This window comes from Adiantum capillus-veneris, chromosome 23, assembly GCF_014529385.1.
Source record: "Adiantum capillus-veneris isolate H3 chromosome 23, ASM1452938v2, whole genome shotgun sequence".
NCBI lineage: Eukaryota > Viridiplantae > Streptophyta > Polypodiopsida > Polypodiales > Pteridaceae > Adiantum > Adiantum capillus-veneris.
Genome location: NC_140953.1, coordinates 71,734,664 through 71,752,623, shown reverse-complemented (window position 1 = coordinate 71,752,623; position 17,960 = coordinate 71,734,664).

Below are 17,960 nucleotides of genomic sequence, written 5' to 3'. Positions count from 1 at the left end.
TGTCCCGCTCTCCAAATGCTGGAAGCTCTAGCTATCCAATCATGGAACATGAAAAGAGTGAAGACCCAGAAGAAGCACGCCCTCTTCTGAGAGGAAATTAGAAAGGATAAAGAAGTTAATTGTTGGGCCATCCAAGAACGTCATCTAGATGCTCACAGCAAAAGGAAACATCCATTGGGGAAGAAGTTGGTGTTCTATGGAGAGGGAGTGGACGGGTTCAATGGCATTCTCTCTATAGTGGACAAGGACCTAGAGCCCAAAGTGGTCCTTAATCACCCCTCTGGGAGAGTCTTAGGAGTCAGAGTCAAGTGGGTAGATCAACATATCACCATAGTAAACATATATGGCCCCTACAATGCCAAGGATAGAGCCAAATTGTGGATGCACCTTAGGGATTACCCTATTGAAGGAGAGTGGCTTCTGATAGGTGACTTTAATATGGTGGAAAAGTGAAAGGATAGAACAAGATCAGTTGACAGCCAATCTATTGACACGTTTTGAAAAGACTAAATGAGTGGGTCTTTGTGGTGAGAAATGGGCTATGATGGAACTGTGGGAGGTGGGCCCTTGGAACAACATGTCGGGCTTCACATACACAAGCCTTTAGTATGCCTGCATGGCCTCCCGGCTTGACAGGTGCTACTGCTCTCACCAAGCTGACTGGATCCCACCACTGCTTGAGATGAAGGTGTTGACAACGAAGATCCTGTCACACCATCTTCCTTTACACATAAAACTCAGGAAAGCTAAAGGGGAGGGGCATGCCCTCAGAGGGAGTAAAAAGATGCTTGTTGTTGGGGCACACTTGTTCAAAGACCCTCTGTTTAGAAGGCTACCAAGAAATCTTTGAGTAAATTCAATAAAGATATTAGTTTAGTAAAACCTAAAGCTTGGGACCTCTTTGCTCAGACCCTACAAAAAGCGATCAAAATCTCGGGCCCTTGGATGAAAAAGGCCCGAGAAGAGCATTGGAAGTAACTCAAAGAAGAGGTTGCTTGTCTAACGTCCAAAAAAGCTATTGGGATGGCCTCCAAAGATGATCACAAAAGTTGGCAAGAGGCTAAAGCCAACCTGACCGAGTAGTAGCTCGAAGCGTTCAGGAGGGCAAGATTGATATCGAGGGAGACTTTCCTTCAGTCAGAGGCTGCTAATCAAGGACACTTTTCCATCCACTTGCTCACATATGAGAATGGGAATACTAGGCAAGACTAAGACAAAATGGCTAGGATGATGCTTGATCATCTAAGCCAAATCATTGGCCACCTTGAGACCCGCTCTCAATGACTGGTTGAAACCATAGCAACCTTTCTCGAGAGTGTTGCTAGGAAAATTCCTCAACCAGAAGCCAATCATCTTGAGATGGCCTTTTCTAAAGAAGAGTGCTTGCTTGCGTTACAAGCTCTTGGCAGTCCCTTGGCTGGGATGGTCTGACCAATGAATTATTCAGGGAGTTCTAGAATGACCTCAAGGTCCCAGTCATGAATATGGCTAACCAAGCTTTAGTCAAGGGGTCATTGGATCCTAGTGTGAAAAGAGGGTTTATCAAGCCTATCGCAAAACAGGTTTGTTGCCCGCATATTAAGCATTGGCGGCCCATAACTATGATTTTTGTAGCATACAAACATTTCCTAGGTAGTCACTCTTAGAATTTCCCCCCTCCTAGGCAGAATCATCTCCCCTCATAAGCACAAGTTTATCAATGGAAGGTCAATATATGACAATATCTTGGCAGCAATGATTGTCATTGAGTATGCAACCTTCACAAAGTAGGAGTGTATTTTGCTTTAGCTAGACCTAGACAAGGTGTATGATAGGATTATGTGGTCCTTTATTGAATAATTCATGAGATCACTGGGCTTTGGGCCTCGCCTTTGTTGACTTATACAAACGCTAGGTGCAGACAATCAAATTTTGTTTTCAGCAGCACTCACTCAACGATACTAAATTAGAAACATAAAAAATACAACATCGCCATGCTCCAATTGAGCCATGGATGCAAAAAGAACGACACTTAACATCACAACCTTAAATTTTAAATTGAAAGACACCTTCAAAGTTCAAAGAAACTACAAAGTTAAGAAAACCTAAATCAAAGTTTAGAGAATCTACAAAGTGAAAAGAAGTTTAGTGCAAAAGCCTTTAACACTAGGTTGGTAACCTAACACGACATAAAAGTGTCCTTTCAAGGTTTTGAAAAAAACCTCCAAAACCATAGTAGACCCACTCATTTTGTAAAATCCTTTCATGAGGTTATAGTTCAAGGCCTACTACACATGGAAAAAATAAGAAACTTGTAAAATTTCTCATCTTTTGGTCACACCAAGCCTCCAAAGTTGATGGACCAGTGCATTTTCATCAAAACAGTCATTTCTTACGTTTTGTTGCATAAAAATAAGATTAGGGATTTTTGTAGGACTTGAGATAAATTCCCTAGTTAACTTCAATGGGTTGGTGATCAGAACATATGATTTCTTCTCACTCACTATTTTTTGTTTTGCCAAAATAAATAGGTACAAAAAAGTTGAATTTTTACCATTCTGCAAACATATCATCAAAGTTTCTATAGCCACGCTCAATAAAAATAATATATGCATGTTTTCTTAGTTCCCTATTGTCCTTTATGGTCATAAGGATCCATGGAGAATGTCAAAAGAACAATACATCTCTTACCAAGGGGAATCTTGGGGACAAAGATGAAGTGTTAAATACAGCAAAACATGAAAAAACTGGGTTCAACATTATGAGTTGTAGAATCCCATAGAAACTATTCAATATCTAGACAAATTTGATCCTTATGACTAGATATGGTTACTACCTACAAAATGCATGTAGTTGTCAGAAGAAACTAACAATATTGAAAAAGCTATACTTGATATACTAGAATGTTTCGTTTTCTTCTATAATTGAAAAAATCAACCATCGTTGTGTATTATGCAAAATAGGGTATTACGTGCCCCAAAACTCAAGGAATATTAGCTTTATGTTACAATATGCAACATAGAAAATCAAAAATGCATTTGGATATCATGAAATCCACCAAAAAAATCATAGAAGAGCTAAAATTGGCTAAAAAAACAGGATTTGACAATTTTTGTAATTTGGTCATAACTTACAACTTCAATATTTATTTCTCCCTAGAAGCATCAAGACATGTTGAGGACTACTAAAGATAGTTTTCTAGCATTATAGACCTCACAAACATGAATTCTAGAGTGGTATAGTTGCAAAAAGTTGAAAAAAAAGACAAAAACAGGACCCGTTTTTTCACACAGTTTAGGTTGTGAAATGTTGTGCAAGGACAATGTTAAAAATGGAATTGATATTCCAAAAAAATGTCGAGTTTTTTTCAGCTCATGAGACAACTTTCTAGATAGATAGCACCTAAAAATACATTTTGAAACTCTTGACATAATTCAAGGAAAATGGTCACTTAACAGGACATAAAAGTGTCCCAGGACATAAAAGTGTCCCATTACCAACCTAGTGTTAAAGAAACTGGCTCTCACTATAGCTTACCACCCAGAGGGTAATGGGAAAAGTGAAAGAGGGCACTCGCCTATTGTTAAAGCTTTGGCATGCCAAGGCCCAACATATTGGTGATTGGCCTAAAATCTTACCATTTGCTTAGTGGGCTGATTGTACTACACACAATTTTGTTACAGTTTTTATGTCGTTTGAGGTGATGTTTGGGCAAAAACCCATTATGGCACTATGTTGAAGGTGCCTATTGGAAGAAAAAGGATCAAGCTATTCAAGAACCGAGAAGGCAAGATTGTTCTCAAAGATCTCAGTTTAGATCAACCTCTAGAAGATATTGTTATGTATGTATCAGACGATGTGTCTGATGATGCTTTTGATAATGCTAATTAAGTGCAATTGGCCTAGGAGGCTGTGCAGGCTCGAGGGGGTGGATGTTGTGCAATTCCGCTTCCATTATGGGAAATAGATCAAAAGGATTCACATTGTGCTTGATTGGCGTTTACATGATTGTTAACCAGTGGGGACTTGATAATAAGCTAATTTTATGTTAAATGTATGCCAGATGCGGCTTTAAAGGGCCAAAAGTTATCTTGATTAATTCTAAAAGAGAGTATGCTTGAAGTGATCATAGATGAGTGTTTTTAGACTAGAATTACAGTAATTGAGGTGCTCTATAGGCCTGTCTTTACGTCTCATTGATTGGAGCTACGGAGAGGAAGTTATGACAATTTGAAGTTTGAGCAGTTTGCATATTTGTTTCAAATTGGGTAGTTGTAGATGAAGGGTCACGGATGAAGTAAGTGCATGGACATGAAGTGCTTAGCTTGTGGAGCACGTCGGTTTTTTAGATTAGCAATCAGAGTTCTGATTGCCGAGATACAGTCAGTTTAAGTTTCATTGAGGACCAATTTTGTACGAGAGTGGTCACCTCAATTAATGTGCCATATGAGGTTTTTGGAACTCCACCAGGGTTTGCATGTGTTTTATGCAACATATGAAGGCCAAAAGAAGTAACGGCACATCAAAAGAAGTTCAAAGCGATAAGATATTGGAGTTTGAAATCGGTGATAGTTGTCGGCAATGCAGTGCCAGCAGGTGATTTTAGCAGTTTTTGGAATTGACGGTTGGAAGTCTTAGAAAAACCAAAATATGGAAAGATTTGCATGATTCAAAGTTGGTGAATTGAAGTTTCGATTGGTCTTGATCACCGAGTCAATAGGTAATAAACTGCAAGAGCTCATTTACACATTTTTTTGCAATGCATACACTTGACCTTATCACTTTCACCAACGACTGCATGGCATGACAACTGGGAGACTTGCCATCTCCATCTTATTGCATTGCGTGAACTGCCTCTTGGACTGTGTGTGTGTGCCTTTGAACAATGTGGAACAACCCCCAAGAACTAGCAATATCTCTAGTGGGGGATCCCCCTTTTACGTCAAAAGTTTGGCCCATGTGGGCGCAAGACAGAGCCCTATGGGCTGCCACGTCCGCATCAAAACAGCACCGCCGGACGGCACCACCAACAAATGGCACCAATTGGCCACCAACAACAACCACCTTCACCAACAAACAGCGCCGTGTGCTGCGAGGCACATCGTCCATGGAAGAAGTGCCATAGCTGTGTGAGGGGAAGTTGCCCATCACTCTCCTTGTGACCATATGGGGCCTTATGGCTCAATATATTAAGCACACCTCCCCATCTTCTACATCGCATGTGGGTTCTCTATCCTTGCCATGTGGCGCGCTGAGGTATGCCCACCCTCCAAGAGCCCTCAAAAGCACCTCCAAGTTTATAAAAAAACTTCAAATAAAACCTTATTTTTTCCCAACTTGATTGCATTGCAATTTGGTGCCAAAAGGTCCAATGATCAAGGCGCTAGAACCAACTAAAGTTCACATTTTTTACTTCAATTTCACCCGCTTACTCCACATTTCAACATCAATATGTCTTTGAATGACGCACATAAAAACTACCAAAAATTGTTAGATCCCCTACGGTCCTAACCAACTGCCCACTTCGACTGGCCATAACTTTGCACTCCGGGTTCCAATTGACATGCAACCTTCTCCCGTTAGCTCTATATGCTGCATAGCACATTTCAAAAGCTGATCAAGCTTCAAAAACTTCCAGATGGCACATCGATCAAGGTGACCAATGTGGCACGGAATTGGCCCCCGATGAAACTTTTATTGTCAATATCTTGGCATCCCGAAAACCAAATGACGATCTAAAAAGACCAACATGCTCCAAATAATGAGCACTTCAGGCCCATGCATTCACATCAGGGTTGATCAAGTGTCTCCATCTGCCCTATCTGTCTTAGACTTGCAATGCACTCCAAATTTGAAATGCCATATCTTTCACTCCATTTCTCCGTTTTATGAGTTGTATGGACCTGTCCACTCAGCACTTCAAGCTCTACAATCTCAAGCAAAAAAGCTACACCTCATCATCTTTTCTTTCCATCCAAATTGGCCCTTTAGAAGACCTTTCTAGCGTATAAAACCACATGAGTCATACACATCCGCTGCTTCCTGCCTTCCCAGGATCTTTGTATCTGCTCCAGCCCTTTGCCATGCACCTGCTAGCATATACATCACTGCTTGTGTGCCATCTTCTATGGTAGACCAACTTTGGCTGCAAATGATGGCTTACTATAATCAGAACAACCATGTATAAATCTCTGCTCTGTCAGCACAGCTTTGACAAGCTCTAGCACATGATGTTGGAATTAGGGTTGCAGAGAAACACACACAGCTTGGAGAAGACGAAGGAAGCTCAAGGCACATAATAGAGAGTGTGTTACTTAGTGTGCAATGGAAAGATAGATAGCCCTAGAGTGATGGGCATATATACAATGCTCGGGGGAAAAAACCTCCTAAAGAGGCAAAAAATGCCATGGCGGTCCTAGTGCGTTCACACACATCACCACATGTATATGGTAACAAATCCCCCTTGGAGTGATGCGGTGAACGAGAGCTGGCACATGAGTAAAGGGAAGTGACATGCCCTGAGGACATGATCAGTCCACAAAGGGCAGTAAGCCCAAAGCTTTGCAGAAAGCTTCAAGCTTCTCATGAGACCATGCCTTTGTGAAAAGATCTACAAGGTTGTCCTGTGTTGGCACATAAGCCAAGCTGATCTCTCTTGTTGAGAGCCTCTCCCTGACATAGTGGTAATACACCTCAATGTGCTTTGTGCAAGCAGGATAAACTGGGTTCCTCGCAACTGCCAATGCGCTCTGACTGTCAGCGTAGATAGTGTTGGCAGTGTCCTATCCAACACCCAAATCAGCCATAAGGCGTCTGAGTCATACACACTCAACCGTAGCTGTGAAGACTGCCCTGTACTCAGCCTCACTACTCGAAGTGGCCACAATAGGTTTCTTCTTGCTCAACCATGATATACATGAACTGCCAAGCATGAAACAAAAACCACTTGTGGACACTCGCGTGTCAAAACAACCAGCCCAATCTGAGTCCAAAAAAGCATGTAAGTCTGGTGGCAATTATCCCCCCTTGGGATAAAACAAGCCAAGATGTAAAGTGCCACTAAGGTAGCGTAAAATCCTCTTGACAGCCTGCCAATGCTTAGACCCTAGGCTATGCATAAATCTGCTGACCTGTGAGACTGCAAACTGAATATCTGGCCTCGTGTTGCATATATAAATGAGGGATCAAACAACAGTTTGGTAAAGAGTGACATCAGCAGGATCGCCAGCATCATGTAGACTCAACTTCAAACCTGTTTCCATGGGAATGGCAATAGGTTTTCAATCCTCAAGTCCAAACTTACATAGCAATGTCTCTATGTAACTTTTATGACACAAGGCAACAACACCATCACACTGCTTAAACGGTATGCCCAAATAATGATGCAACAACCCCAAATCTTTCATCTTGAAATTAGCATTCAAATCAGCCTTAAATTCAGCAATATGTCTCTCATTTGGTCCAGTGATCAGCAAATCATTGACACAAAGAACCACAATGAGAAGTACATCACCCTCACGCTTTACATACAATGTGCTTTCTGTTGGACTGTTACGAAAGCCTCATTTAACCAAATGAGTGTCAGATTTCTCATACCAAGCATGAGGAGATTGCTTCAACCCATACAAAGCCTTCTTACATTTGCACACTTTGTCCTCTTGTCCTTTAATGACAAAACCGCGAGGCTGCGTTATATAAACTTCCTCAAATATGTCACCATTCAAGAAAGCAGTAACAATGTCTGATTGATGTACATCCCAACCAAAATGAGCTACCAATGCACATAGAAAACGCACAGTAGTCATACGACAAGTGGGAGAAAAAGTCCTTCATAATCTATGCCTTTTTGCTGTGCATAACCCTTTGCAACAAGTCGAGCCTTATGGCGACCGATCTCACCATCCTTGCGTTTCAACTTGTAAACCCACTTCGTACTTTATGTGATTTTCCAGGAGGCAAATCACATAAAGTCCATGTGTCATTTTCTATAAGTGCATCATATTCTGATTGCATGGCAGCCATCCAATTTTTTGAATTCTATGCTTCATCAAAAGACAGAGGCCCCTCAACATCATGTAAGCTAGAAATAGCCAAATCATAACAATCTGATGCATAAGATGCATGGCGAGAGCCTGAATGAGTACGACTAGACAAAGGTGCATCCAATTTACTGTCACGCAAAGTGTGCACCAGCCATTTTTGGCATACCTCTAGCCTGCTCATTTTCAGCCCTTTCCTCATCAAGTACATCATGTACATCTGCATCAGTAATAGGCTGATCTGTAACATTTTTAGAAACCCCCATAGGTTGTACATTTGCCTCATTGGAACTTACATTCGTATTTCTACCACTGAAAAGGGGCAACAAAGTGTCATAAATGTCCTGTGAGCTTACATTATTGTCTCTAGTACATGACAGCAAGGACTGAACAGAATCTTCCACAAACACTACATCTCGTGAAACTAGACGACGCTTTGTTTGTGGATGATATAACCTATAACCTTTGCTTTCAGCACTATAACCAACAAAAATACATTTGACAGCCTTATGATCCAATTTTCTGCGCTGTGTTTGTGGCACCAAAGCATATGCCAAACAATCAAAAACACGCATGTGCTCAATAGAAGGCTTTCTATCATGCCACGCTTCATATGGAGTAATAGACTGCAAAGCTTTCGTAGGATACTTGTTAAGTACATAAGTGGCACACATGATGGCCTCAAGCCAAAAAGAATGCGGCAAAGCTTGACTTTTGACCATATATCATGCCATTTCCGTCAGTGACCTGTTTTTTCTCTCAGCAACACCATTTTGTTGAGGTGTATAAGGCACTGTACATTGGTGTTTTATCCCACGACTAGCCAGAAATGCATTGAATTCATGAGACATATACTTCCCCCCTTGATCGGAACGGAGGGTGCCCATAGTACATTTTGAAACATTTTCAGGCATAGCTAGAAATTGTTTGAATCACATAAAAACTTCGGACTTCGCTTTAAGCGGAAATACCCATGCATGCCTGGAGTAATCATCAATGAAAGTCACGATGGAAAGATAGATAGCCCTAGAGTGATGGGCGTATATACAATGCTCGGGGGAAAAAACCTCCTAAAAAATGCCCCGGCGGTCCTAGTGTGTTCACACACATCACTACCACATGTTATGGTAACACATGAATCGGCTCCCACACATCCGCGGAGAAAAAAATCCAAAGGCTATCCAAAGACCCCAAAAATGGGCCAAAAAGGTTGTTTTATAGAACCTCGTTGGCTATTTTTAGTAAGTACTTGAGCACCAAACAAGTGTCCACTTAGCTCAAAGATATTGCATGCAATTCGTGAAATTGCCTCTTAACAGGCCCCTCTAGTCTTCCTCTCTCTCTCTCTCTCTCCTGCATGTGAAGCCACCCATAGGCCAGGTCTTGTTGACTTTTCTCTTTCTCTCTAACTTTGAGCACCGCGGGAAGGACCCCCTCTATTCTTCCTCTCTCTCTCTCCTACATGTGAAGCCAACCATAGGCCGGGTCTTGTTGAATTTCCTCTTTCTCTCTGCCTTCAAACACCGCGAGAAGGACCCCCTACACTAGAGCTAGCACTAGTGGGGTTCACACCTATTTATCCTCAAGAAACTCGAGGTGCTATTAGGCACGAGCACAACCACTTGCCACATCAGCAGCTGAGAGTGTCGCTAGCACTAATCAAACCTACCACCACCGTTGTTGTCGCGACGTCAAAACACCGGCCAAGGTCTGCCAGTGCCACCGCCATAAGCTCATGCCATATCTTCGCAAGAGAGGAGCTCCTACTCCCTTTCTCTCCTTGTGTGACCATGGGAGGGCAACACCCTAGGCTACATAGAGTGCTCTTCCATGCTAACACTTTGCATGTGGGGCTATTTCTAGCAACATGGCAAGCCCAAAGATTTAAGAGACTCACCCCCCTTAAAGCTTCAAACCCTCATCAAAAACTCCCAAAAAAACTATTTTCTTCACCCCACTTTGATACCTTGTAATTTTTTTCTCATCAATCCGATTGCCATCCCGTCAAAACCCATTGAAATTTTCCAACCTGGGCTCCATCTTCATACATGGTTCTTGCAGTTTGACCCCAGCACGGCCTCAAACTGAGAGCTTGAAAAGGAGAAAAAAACATTACCGAGCGGAGCCCAACTTTGATCCACTCTATCTTGCTGCTTGGGAATCTGATTGACGTGTTGTCTCTTCTTGCTAGCCCATATGCTACATAGCATAGTCTACAACCTAATCCAACTTCAAAAACTTTCGTATGGCATGCTTCCCAAAGCAGTCAATCCGGCTCAAAACCAGTTACCCCTGACAAAACTTAATAACTTGACACCCAGGACTTTGATTGTCAATTTGAAAAGACTGACATACTCCATATTACAAGCTCTACCCACCCATATGTTGAAAATTGCTTTGATTCCTTGTTAGCATCTGTCCTATCCGTCTAGAATATGCAACCTCCTCCATCTTCAAAATTCAATAACTTGCACTCTACAGGTCCATTTGATGAACCGACTAGACCAAATCCCTCAACACTTCAAGCTCTATAGTCTCCAGGAAAAAAATTGCACCTCAAATAATCTTTGCCTGCCATCCCCCTTGGACCACTTTGAAGCCCTTTTAGCCTATAAAACCACACTAGTCATACACATCTGTTGTTGCCTGGCTGCCCTTCATCTCCTTGCCATGCACCTTCTAGCATACATTTCTCCTCTTGTGCCATCTTCTATGGTCAACCAACTTTGGCTGCACCAACGCTCCAAAATTGAGTGGAATGGTAATCATTCAGCCCCACATTGATCACCATGCGCTTTTGGTGGGGTCTTAAATACATTCAACCCTATGCACATCCTATTAGAGGATCTTCCTAGACCCCTCTTGTTGGGGGAAAACAGGGGGTGCTCAACTAACTGGCCAAACAACTTGATATTATCCCAGAGCCAATTAGGAAATCCTACCAATTTAACCCAGACTCGATGGATCCCCTGGAGGGATTTAGCCGAACCAAAAACTAGTTCCCAAGAATATGACATAGATATTTGTCTTGCTAAACAGGAGGGGACCTTTCTCCAGAATCTTTGAAACATCGCCGTCCTCCTTGAACCTAGTTGAGCAGAAGCCCTTAACAAGGTAGGAAGTATTTTCTACTGCTCCTCCATGCCCAAGGATTTGTGGACCATGAATCCATTGAATTATCTTGTATCTATTTGGAACTCTCCCAATGAAGCCAAACACAAGCTTGAGCTTAGCTTGCATGGCTAACTGTTTTTTAATTAGTGCATGCAAAATTGCCAGAGACACCGGCTCTGCCATCTCCACCTGCTCTACGGAACAGACTTCTTTAGAGCACTATAGGATTGATCCGCAAGCCCATTTTTTAGAAGCTCACTACTATTTGCATGTGAGCTGGTTCTTTTGTTTTTGTTGAGGTCGGCCTCTATCTACCTTTTCACTTCTTTAAGTTCTCGTTTGAGCCAAGCCTTAATACTTTCAGCTTGTCCTGGTCTTCATCACTTATTGCCTCAGCTATTTTAATAGAGCCGTTGTCTAAAGGGATAGGACCCTTCAACATGCTAGCAAAAGAGATGTCTTGTGTGAGGGATGTCGTATCGGCACCCACCTTGTTACTAATCATGCAGATGAAGCCCTGAGGCTCCCCTACCTTGAGTGTCTTCACCTCAAATTTGATGCCTTTTGTTGATTGATCTATTAATTTTTCCTTTCCTTTACCCAAGGGGGACTTCTCCAATGATCATGCTTTATCATCCCTTGGTTATTTGAGACTTCTCCTGTATTTAAGTCCATGAATGCTAAGCGCGGCTCCAACCCTTCCCCTTCTTCCATCGACACAACCCCATCACAAAGCAGCAATTTCCTAGCCGCAAGCATATGCTAAAATTTTATGATGTCCTCCTCCATGGGTGAAGCATTAGACTCCATGGAAGGCACCACAAAATAGCGCTATAAGGCTAAGTAGAGGAGAGGGCAAGCAACACTAAGGGACCATCTCCTAGTAGTGGAGTGACCGCAAGCAAAAGGGGGTGAGAGCACTTCGAAGGTTCCCCAAAGACGCTGATGACACAACAAAAGTGCGTTGAAGATAAAAATAAGGCAAGACCAACTGTGAAGGTAACAAAACACAACAACGCTAATTATAGGATAATTTGCGATGGGCCGAACACTGCCTAAAGGCAAGTGCAAAAGATAGGTTACAACACAAAAATGATTATCATATAATCATTGCACCGAACAAAGCCCTGAGGTAGGCGTAGCAGGCACACTAAAGACGATAGGGGAGGAGGTTAGATGAGGCCAGTAGAGGCGAGACACAAAGCCACCCCAGGTTGCTCACGAGGGGTAGCTGCAAGCCAGGGAGGAGATCCTCAAGGCACAAGGCTACAAAAACCCTAGTAGCAGCATTAGCAGGAGTAGGTGTTTGATGGCCATGAAGCCCAACCCTTGGCATCAATTTGCAGATCTTCAACGAAGCTTACCCTTCACCTTGTTATCTTGTCCAAAAACACAACATTACTTGGCCTTGATTTTCAAGGACAAACTAATTAGACAACTAGGATTTACGAAAAAAGCTAATCAATCTTTTGGAATCCATATCTTCAGTGCCCAAATTTTGACCTTGAAAGTTAAGATCCAATGAAATTTTTGCGAAGATTTTTCATTTTCGACCATGAAAGTTTGTTCTACACACCCCAATATGTAAGCCCTGATCATTTTTACCAAGGGGTATAATTAGTGTCTAGCCATAACATAATGAGTTAGGAGAATTTTAGTTACAATACCTCTAGTTACAAAAGCATGTTCTACAGGGAAAAAACACCATTTATAAATGTCCCCATCAATTATTTATAAGCAAAACAATCACAAGATTTCTCCAAAGCCCACTATGTGCATTTTCCATCTAGAATTGGAGGCATTACTTACTATAACTATGAGTAAGTTACCAAAAGAGAGATCTAGGGCTCATAAGAAGTTTGCAAAAGGTTCATGTGTGTGTAAGCAATAAACATTAAAAGACTACACTAATTAAGTCTGTGTACATGTGTACAGTATGATAGGAAAAAGGTGATGCTTTTAATAAGAAGGCCTTTTAGTACAACAAAATAAGAATGAGAAAGGAAGTGTTTGCCCTTGTGGTTGATCCAAAAACATCCTACTATGGAAGCTTTAATCATGTTACCTGCATCCATCATAAGCCAAGAGCACTAGGATTAGTTTCTAGTTATGGATTGCATGTGTCAAAAGATCAAAGCACGTGTTATATATGTCTTATATATGTCCACATAGAGAGAGGTTTGAGGATATTGAGGACCTGATTGGCCATGGTTGAAGAGGGTATGGATTTGTAGGGAGTCGAGACCAAGGAGAATGTCCTCTATCCTTAGGCTCAGAGAATTCCACACTGTTGCTCTTAAATAGCATAGGGTTGGTAGGTCCATGGTTGAGGGGCATGCAATTTTTGCTTTTTTTGTGGGTAAGTGGGGTGATGGAGCTAAAAGAAGTGGGTGATGGCCGACATGCAAGGTAGTGGCGTGGTCCACACATGCGGCATTGCCATATGGTACCTTTGGCTTCAAAACCATATACACCCATGATGTAGTGCCCTTATTGTGTTTAAACCAAGATTTGTAGGAGTTTACTTATAAGCACCTAAGTGAGCGGTCCCACCTAGTAGATCCCCTTATGCTATTGTGAAAAAATTGGCCCTCCTTCCTTCTTGCACTGAAGTATTGTAGGAGGTCCCAGAGGGGGCACTAGTGCCCACCTTTGAGCATATGTATGATTTTTGAGGTATTGTGGATCTCTGATTGATAGTTGAGTTGGTATCCTTTTACTAGCCTCCAAAGTATGATTCTTTCAAAACAACTGGCACAAAAATCTTGTACTAGCCTTTTAATGTCTTGGGCTATTTTTTGCTATGAAGAACTGAAGAAGAGGATGGGTTTGATTTGGGATAGTATTACTTTGTGGGCACATCATGATGGTCTATTACTGCCTCTGTGGATGTACTTGAAAATTTGTATAGGAGAAGTGATGTCTCTGTCCACTTTTCTTCTTTCTATTCTGCCATTTATAATCTCAAGTTGCATGCTCAATAATTTGGTTTTATTTCCTATACCATCTTTGAAAGACGTTGCACTTTGGTCTATTGCTAGACAAGGGGGGTAAATTGGATCTTCTTGGAGAAAAAAGGAATAGTCATGGTTGTTGACCCATAATATATCATCAAAGTACCTGAAGGCTATTTGAAGTAGTGTGATCTTGTCTCTAGCCGTGGGGTTTTGTAGTCTCGTTGAGATGTATTCATATTTTGGAGAATGTAAGTAGAGATTGCACCATACTAGTGAGCAAGCTATCCCCATAGGAATGCCATTGATTTGTCTATAGGTTTTGCCATTACATTGGACAATCATATTGTAAGTAAGCCAGAAGTTGATAAAGATGTCTTGCTGTTTAGCAATGGAGATTCCTTTCTTATACTCCATGTCAGACCAACTTCCAAGGACATAATCAGCTGGGAATTTCTTGAATGATAAGTACTTGTTGTGTGATTCGTCATAGGCATATGAAATGAGTTGGGCTATTCTAGTTTTAAGTCTAATGACACCTTCATGTGGGATATTCTCATAGCATTTTTAAATGTCACCTGAGAAAATGGTATTAGCTATTGTGGGTAGGTTTATGGTTACAAATAATGAGTCTACAATCCACCAAGATTGGATCTTTATATTATGGCATAGGAGAGCTTTTTGGTTTAAATAGAAGGCTCTCTTCTTGAGAAAAGGGATACATGTTTTTAGGATGCAAGCTAGTAGTAAGGATAACTCAGAGAAGCAAAAATTTGCTCCACTAGTTATCCATCTAAAGGACTTGTTGTGAGCTTTATATGTTGCCATTAGGTAGGGGAACGGATGTGTGTTCATAATGTGAAATGGTTCACATGTAAGGTATATTCTTTTGAGGGCTTTTACTTGGGTTTCATTATGTAAGATAAATTATATCCCTGCTAGCCTGAGCTTAGCTTGCTCTAGCATATATGCTTGCATACTAGCACCGGGTTATTGGGTGCTTTGTCTAAGAATGTAACAAAAAAGTTTCTTTTGATCTCACTTATCTCCTTATCTAGACTTAGTGTCTGCTTGGTAGATTTTTTCCTTGATAGGTTAATATGGAAAAAGTCCCAAAAGAATTTTTTGACAGTATCCATTGGGTGTTCTATGACAATCACTCTTTTTGTTATTAAAGTGAAGAGTCCATAGTTCTTCACTTGCCTTGTCAATACATAAAGGTTGGGTAGGAATATGATTTTAATCCTTTATGTAAAACTTTGTGAGTACAAGGATTAACATGAGGGAGATAATAAGTAAGTACATGTTGTACTTCTTTGGAGAAACCCTTGTGTCCTGTTTTACACATGCATATGTGTTGTTCTTCAAAACAAAAGACTGATTTTGCATTACAAACTTTACCTTTGATAGATTGCATAAAATACCATTTAAAATAGATTTGGTATAGCTTGAATATATTCGTATTACTCAAGCCATATACAAAAATATTAAGGAAGCTTCTTACTGAGTTAATATCCAAATAGGCATTCAAGTATTTTGAGGTGGTATGATAGAGGGGTGGTTGTAGGGTGGTGTTGGGTTAACCTCCTTCTCCCAACTTCATTCTTGATAATTATTTCCCACAATTAGAAATATAAGAGTCCCTTAGCCAATTGAGCACATTTTGGGGTATATGCAAATCCACTACAGGCACTAGGTAGATTTGATGGAGTTGTATTCATGGTAGAGGTTGAGGGGGAGTACAAATAGGGGTCAATGAGTTGCAGTTGTCTGTGGAGTAGGTTCACGATGACTCAGAGGGGGAGGCAATGGGGGTCCATGCAAGGGTAGGTGGTTGAGTTAAATATCAGGGATTTTGATTTGTTTTAGCACTTCTCCCTTGAGTGTGTGAATCCACCATAGCCCTTTTCCTTCTCTATTTTCCTGTCCTAAAGGGAATACTTCCTTTGATAAGAATAATTCCAATTCTTGTTCAAGTGAGTTTGGAAATGACTGTTAAAAGAGGGCAATAGTTTTGATGTAGGCATGGATCCTTTCTTTGTACATCACATGTACAGATAAAGAGGCTATCAAGGACCTCCTAATACATTACATGTATTAGGAGGGCCTTGATATCCTCTTAGGCCTCTGTAGCAACCCACTTAAGATATTTTGGTGTTGACCTTTAAGAGAGTTGGTAGGACAAAAAACATGTACTTTATGTATCATGAGCCATAGGGCGTGTTAAAACCATAGGACATTCCATCTTTGCAAAACTCACCCATGAAATCACAACCACATTTGATGAAAGCTCTGTGTATGTTCCATAGTTGATTAGTGAAGTACTGATCTCGGCTAGTAAGTGAGATCACTCCTTTGACCCCTAGTATGCAGCCTAGATCATGTGAGCACCTTTGAGTCTCAAAGATGGACATGGTGAAGGGGCATCCCATCAAGAAGGGTTCTATGAAATTAGAAGAGTTAGTCATTAGGAGCTGATTCAACCCAAGATTGGTGGTTGCTTTATCCTTGTCATTGAGCATAGTAAGCAAAAAACCTTCATTTTTTGGTGCTAGTAAGGAGAAATTACCAAATGCCCATACCTTTTGGTTCATGTCCTGAAGCATGATTTCAAGTAGCAGATCAAGTATGAAATGTATCCTTGGGGGGAGGAACCTTTTCCATGTAGGCTCCGTTGACAAAGAGCTCCTGCTTAATTACTTTGACTTCATCAGCCTCAAGTTCTTTAGGGATGGGGTTGCTTGTTGGGTTCATAGTGGGTGTCAAGGGGAAATTTGGGGCACCTTGTAGCATAATTTTCCTTCTTTTCCTCATTAGGGGTTATTCCTAAATTTTATCCCATAAAGTTCCATGAACAGACTGGGAGTGTTCCCTCCACTCCTTTTGTTATTTTGTGTCTTCATAAAAAATGGTATTGATATTAGCAATCAAACCTTGCAATCTAGTAATAACAATAGTGGGGTTTTCTTTAGCCATAGCATACAGCCTGAGCCATGCATGTATGTCTAGTACTGTTAGTAGCATGAGCTCACAGTGCTCTTCATTATCCAAGTTTTTTATATCATGTTGGATAATAGTATTGTGAAAGGTTGGATCCTTAATGAATAAAATTAGCCCTTGCATAAGGCTAGGGACCGCAGACAACCTATCTCCATAACCCAAGGGTTGTAGTGTTGCATTCCATGTCTACACAATTTCCTACATACCATAGTAACTTTTCAGTGTAGTGTGATCAAAGGGTAATTGATGGTGTTAGCACCACAATAACCATTAGTGTGTAAGAGATAAACATTAAAAGACTGCACCAATTAAGTATGTGTATATTATGATAGGAAAAAGGTGATTCTTTTAATAAGAAGGCCTTTTAGTACAACAACATAAGCATGAAAAAGTAAGTGTTTTCCATTGTGGTTGACCCAAAAACATCCTACTATGAAAGCTTTAATCATGTTAGTTGCATCCATCATAAACCAAGAGCGGTAGGATTAGTTTCTAGTTTATGGATTGTTAGGTCCAAAGATCAAAGCACATGTTATAGATGTCCACATAGAGAGAGGTTTGAGGATATTGTGGACTTGATTGGCCATGGTTGAAGAGCGTATGGATGTGTAGGGACCAAGGAGAATGTCCTTTATCATTAGGCTCAGGGGATCCCACATTGTTGCTCTTAAATAGCATAGGGTTGGTAGGTCCATGGTTGAGAGGCAGGCGGGTTCTGCTTGTGTTGTGGGTAAGTGTTGACTGATGGAACACTAAGAAGAATCACCCTATCACCCATTTTTTTGTAATGTCTCATTTTTATATATTGGAGAGATTATTTTTGATGAAAATGTGCCTCTCAAGAGAAATGTATATAAGCCAAAAATTTGTAATC